Genomic DNA, 6179 nt, shown 5'->3' with positions numbered 1-6179 from the left:
GAATTTAACTAATCACTTATTATTCTCAAACATCAAGTTAGACGGGTATAAAATGATTCCTCCCTTCAAGGTGCTTTCAGTTCAGTACTGATGTAAATAAAAAAGAGAAGGCTTTCTGGGCAAGTGGAGTAGTATGAGCTGCAGTACAGCAGAATGGGGGCTTTATGAGTGATGAGGGAGAATCAGGTAGTGAATTGACAAGGGACTTCGAGATTTTTTCTGCAGATGCTGAGGAATCAGTTACATAATATGATCAATATATACTCTTTTTATAATATATATACACACAGACTCTCTCTCTATATATATGCATATACACACACACCCTTTTAAGTGCTCTCACCAGGTGGTGACCTGCTGACCATGATGCTAACATATATTATGTGTTGAGGAGAGTAACATGAATAAATACAGGTCTGCCTGATTCCATGTATTCAGATGAGGGGCTGTTCAGGTAGAGGTGATGGTGTGCAGGGTGAACCTAAGTAAGGAAGAACTGACAGCACAGAGGGCAGGTGCAACACTGCAAGTGAGGGAAGGAGGAGTGGATTCAAGAAACTATATGCAGAGCAGAACTGAGAAAAGCATACCTTTGAGCTAAATAGCATTAACAAAATAATTCTCAAATCTTGATCCTGAAAACAGGATCAAGGCTCACTTGCCAGTGGCTTTGCCTTGTAGGCCAACATTTCATCGTTATTCTTGGGTTCAATGTTTTCTCCAGCCATCACTGGGAATACACAACTGGAATCCACTGGGCTGCCACCAAGGCCAGGCTTAGCCTTGTGTAAGTATCATGGAGAGTTATGGACTGAATGTTTGTGTCCCCACTCCAATTTCTTTTTTGAAATATTACCCCTAATGTCATAGTATTACGATGTGGGGCCTTTGGGAGGTAGTTTAAGTCATGAGGGTGCAGCTTTCATGACTGCGATTAGTATCCTTATAAAAGAAATCCCAGAGAACTCTCTAGCCTCTTACCACCATATGAGGATACAATGAGAAGATGGCTTTCTGCAACCTGGAAGATGGCCCTCCCAGAACCCTACCATGAGGGCACCCTGATCTCAGATTTTCAGCCTCCAGAACTGTGAGAAATAAATTGTTATTCAAAAGTCACTCAGTCTGTGGTACTTTGTTACAGCAGCCTGAATGGACTAAGGCGTGGAGCCATAGGAACAGCTGAGTGAAATGTACCAGTGGTATTTTCCTCTTGGGTTTTCCAATTCCCTTTTGTGTCTGCCTTTGATTTTATTGATACCAAAAGATCGAACACTGAAAGGTGAAGCCTACAGCCTTTTTGGTCCCCAGGAGTCCTGCAAGTCTTGACAGCCAGACACAGTCAAGGCTGCTGTTACATACTATATCTGCTGTGGGTCACCGCCGATCTGTCCTGCAGCGAAGGGACGAGAAGCATGTCCAGAACTAACAGATGGCTCTTCTCCGTACACTGCGCACACTACACCCACTTGTAAGGTGTCTTGTTGTAACTGTCCTTTCTGTTTTCAGGTCTTGTTGGATAAATCTGAGTCTGTGGTAGATGTGGCAAGGAAGTGTGATGTCAACTTAGGGTGGGCCCCAGGTAGAGCCCCCAAATCTCCCAAGATTTATGGACAGTTTGAGGAGGCGGCTAGCAGTGAACTTTCACAGTGAGAGAGTGAGCAGGTGCAGCGTGCCCAGAGCCAGCGCTGACCCTGGGCTTGATGAATTAACGTGATGAGCAGTGTGTCACTGAGCTCCTGGTCACTAAGTAGGGTGTGTGGTGGTGACATCTGTGAGGAGATAAATGGGAACATCTTTCAATGAGGGATGAGGGTTCCTCCTGCCAGGCATGTTTCTGGGATGGTTGTGTTTGCAAATGGGTTAGAAATTCACATTTGAGGCTGGGTGTAGTGACTCACGCCTGTAATTCCAGCACCTCTGGGAGGCCAAGGTGAGTGGATTATTTGAGGCCAGGAGTTCAAGACTAGCCTGACCAACACGATGAAACCCCATCTCTACTAAAAATACAAAAATTAGCCAGGTGTGGTGGTGGCTGCCTATAATCCCAGCTACTCAAGAGGCTGAGGTGGGAGGATCACTTGAACCCGGGAGGAGGAGGCTGCAGTGAGCTGAGATTGCACCACTGCACTCCAGCCTGAGTGACAGACTGAGACTCCATCTCCAAAAAAGAAAAAAAATCCACATATGAGTGATAAGTAGTGAATATGCTGTTTCAGATGCAATGGACTGATGTGCACCTTGGTTACTGAATTTCCCTGTGACATACAGCAGTTTCTCGGGTAGTAAGAGACTATTTAGTGGGTGTTGATTACTGAAACAGGATCAGGATTTGTACACCTGGCACTGCAGTTATCTTACGGCTACAAGAAGATGTTGAACAGCTATTACAACTACGAATCAGGAACTTTCAGAGAACAGGCCATTTTCAATTTTTTCTATTTCTAACAAATTTTAAATTGCTAATGTTGTTTAAGAATTTGGTAACAAACTAGAAAGAAATCAAGAATGAGAGAAATAAAAGAAAAAATAAATGGGGCTGCTCACTTAAAGGTTTCTTCTGTCCTTATAATTCTCGCCTTATTATAGTAATTTATAAATATACAGACATCAAGCATTAGAGTAGCAGGTTTGAGTAAGGCTTTGTGTGTTCTGCTGCAGAGGGCTGAGCTTGGTCCTTCAAGTTTTGCAAGAAGAGTTGAGGCTTAGGAATCTATGCTCTGCATCATCTATTCCACAGTTTTAATATCTGCAAAGACCCAAAATGTAAGAAAAAAACGGGCACAAAAAGTATTCATGTCTTGCATATATTTAAGACATATTTGTGTCTTATGCAGAGACAATGTTAGGATATTGAAAATTAGAATGACTGCCCCATGCAACAAACATTTCAAGGAGTTTCTGCTCTCTGCTCGACCCTGTACTAGGACTGGGTGGGAGCATAAGGAAACCACAAGCAAAATGATGAAAAATATTTATGGTAAGTGCTGCTGCTTGGGAGTCTGCACTGTTGGGCAAAGGCTTAAAAAGGCACCATGGGCACTGCTAGCTGTAGAAGAAATTACTAAGGTGTTTACATTTATAGAGACTCTTGGATGAAATTAATAGAATAATTCAAACTAGTTCAAGGAAAAATGAGAATTTAGCTCATGTAAAGTTTAAGATAACAGAAAAGCAATTAAGAAGGTTTCTTCATGGCTGGATCCAGGTGCTCTGTGTCCACAGGAATCTGTCTCTTATCACATACGCTCTGCTTTCCTCTGTTTTGCTTTATTTTCAGGAAAGTCTCCACCCAGTGGTGGCAACAATGGTCAAAGCATTTCCAGACATTTGTTCTAGTACTTCTGCACTTAGAGGGAAGGGGAAAGCCTTGGTCCAAGAGCACTAGCTGAAGTACTGGAGGATGTTCTTATTGGTCATGCTTGAGCCAATGCCCCTCCTTGAAGCCATTGTGATAGTACTTTGGTGCCCTGGCCAGCCCAAGGTCAAGGCCCACTTTTGGAACTGGAGGTCAAGGTCCAATTCCCAACCTGAAACATGGACTGAGGGGTGGAAGAAAAGCAGTTGCAGAAAGGAAAATGGGTCTTGTTACCAAAAGAAAGGGAAAGGAATACTGGGAAGGGAAAACATAAAAGGTGTGCACCAGAAGGGAGGTCTTAGTGTGTTTTCTGTTGCTGTAACAGAATGCCTGAGACTAGGTAATTTATAAAGGAAAGTTTACTGGGCTCATAGTTCTGGAGGCTGTAAAGTCCAAGAGCACAGCAGTAGCATACCACATGGCAGAAAGGAAGAAGTCAGAGGCAAAACATAGGGAGCACCTCACTGTATAACAACGTGCTCTTGAGATAACTAATCCAGTCCTGAAAGAGAGTGAGAGCTCACTTACTCTCATGAGAAATAATGCATTCCATGAAGAGTAGCATTAATTCCTCTTAATGACCTAATCACCTCTTAAAGTCCCTACCTTTCCAACTGCCACACTGGGGACCACATTTCCAGCACATGAACTCTGAGGGACATGCTCAAATCACAGTGGTGCTTGTGTTCACAGAGTCCCATCATCTCCTGTATGCCACACTGGCAGCCAGGGTTCAGACTGGCCTTAGGGCCAACATCCCCCACCAAGGCATCAGAGTGCATGTGGTCATTCTGCAACACTTCCCCGCTACCATTTCTCAAGGCTGTTTCATGTTTTCAGTAGGTCTTTTAAAAATTACAAATGTAAATGATCATGGTAAAAAAATTCAAATAGAAAGTAAAATACTATAAAACGAGAAAGAAAAGATGTCTCCCCCATCCTCTAACCACCAGTCCCAAGTCTTTAACACGACCAAAATGGTATATAGTTCTAGAAAATTTCTCTTTGAAAATAATCATCCATCCATCCATCCATCCATCCATCCATCCATCCATCCATCGATCCTCCTGCTTCAGCCCCCTTAGTAGCTGGGATTACAGACACGTGCCACCATACTCCGCTAATTTTTGTATTTTTAGTAGAGACAGGGTTTCATCATGTTGACTAGGCTGGTCTCAAACTCCTGACCTCAGGTAATCCACCAGCTTCCGGCTCCCAAAGTGCTGGGTTTGCAGGCATGAGCCACCGCACCTGGCCCTTTTCTTTTTTTTCTTTCTTTTCTTTTTTTTTTTTTTTTTGACTTGCCTCACATTGTATTACACAAAATAGATTTCAGTCACGTTGCACATTCATTCTCGCTATAAATCTGGCTTAAAAAAATTCCTAGGGATTCAGTGTCGTCGATGTCATGATTTTCCTTTTATTGGCATCATGCCTCTATTGTATTCAGAGTCCTCTAAAAGGACAAAGGCAGATGTGGCTGCCTTGGGTCAGCTGCACCCAGTGTGCTCCCGGCCTGCCGGCTGGAGGCACAGCTCCCATTATCATCTGGACTCCGACTGCTATGGATGGTCAAAGCGGCAGCATGTCATCGCCTTCACCAGCCCTTCTCCAGCAACACAACCAGTCCTCCCAGCTGGTCCTCTGGGGACCAGCCATCATGGCGACGTGGTGGCAATGTCCCCAGTCAGCTGACCATCCTGGGCTTCTCTTTGGGCAGGCCTGGCCAGGGCCTTAGGGGAATCTCTGTGTCTATGGTATAAATTTGAATGAGATCAGACACAATATTATCAATGATTGGCTTGGTAAGGTCGTCACTAAATACCTGCCACCACGGCTTCTCAGCCTCGACCTCGGCGGGCACCTCGACTCCATAGACCTGCAGGGCCAGGTAGAGCACCGCCACGGCAATGTGCTGGGCCTGGAAGCCGAGGCACAGCCCCTGGTGGTAACTGTCCCGCAGCAGGGCCCAGACAGCGACGGCAACGGGGGTCCGCTGCCAGCTGTGGCGGTTCAGCCAGTTCCTGAGGGAAACCAGGTAGTGGAGCAGGTACTTGTGTGGATGCTGGAAGACCTGGAAGCGCATACTTCTCAGTATGAGAAGCTCACACTGCACAATGCTGTCCTGGAGCTCCCAGAAGCGGGAGTCCAATTCCAGCGGCTCACCGCTTGGGTTGAAGTACCTGTTGGACACATTGATGATGTCACGAGTCCGCAGGCGCTGCTCTTTCACTTTGCCGGCCAAGTAAATGGAAGACATGGCAATCAGGTAAGGGTCACTAGGCGTCCAGGTTGGTCTCGCAGAAAAACTTACGGTAAATGGTGCAAGCAGTGGCAATGGGAATGGACCGCATCCCTAGGTTGACACCTGCCTCCACGATGAACCTCGCCACGCGGAAGTGCACCCTGGCTTCCGGCGCCGGCCTCCCCACGGAGCCTTGCGCTGCGGCACCCCCTCTGCGGTCCTCCCAGCCTTGCATGAGGCCCCGCGGCTGCGGCGGAAGGAGAGGCGGTCAGCTGCACAGACTGGCCCTTTTCTTCCTTTCTTTTGTTCTTTTCTTTTTTTTCTTTCTTTCTTTTTTAACAAGTTGTATCATATTATGCATATTGCTCTCCAACATAAATTTTCACTTAATAATATTCTTGACATCTTTCCCTATCAGCACACAAAGTTTAAAAACAAGCAAACAAACAGCTGCATAATATCCCATAAAATGGGCCAGGCACAGTGGCTCACGCCTGTAATCCCAGCTCTCTGGGAGGCTGATGTGGGTGGATCACTTGAGGCCAGGAATTTGAGACCAGCTTGGCCAACACGGAG

At 45.7% G+C, this 6179-nt stretch overlaps 1 pseudogene; it reads right to left on the bottom strand.

The window, feature by feature from the left end:
- Positions 1-5045: 5045 nt before the first annotated feature.
- On the bottom strand, positions 5046-5838 carry LOC111550988 (annotated as a pseudogene).
- Positions 5839-6179: the final 341 nt, after the last annotated feature.

This window comes from Piliocolobus tephrosceles, chromosome 1 (genome assembly GCF_002776525.5).
Source record: "Piliocolobus tephrosceles isolate RC106 chromosome 1, ASM277652v3, whole genome shotgun sequence".
NCBI lineage: Eukaryota > Metazoa > Chordata > Mammalia > Primates > Cercopithecidae > Piliocolobus > Piliocolobus tephrosceles.
Note: the sequence above shows the minus strand (reverse complement) of the source record. Positions and strands in the feature narration are given on the sequence as shown.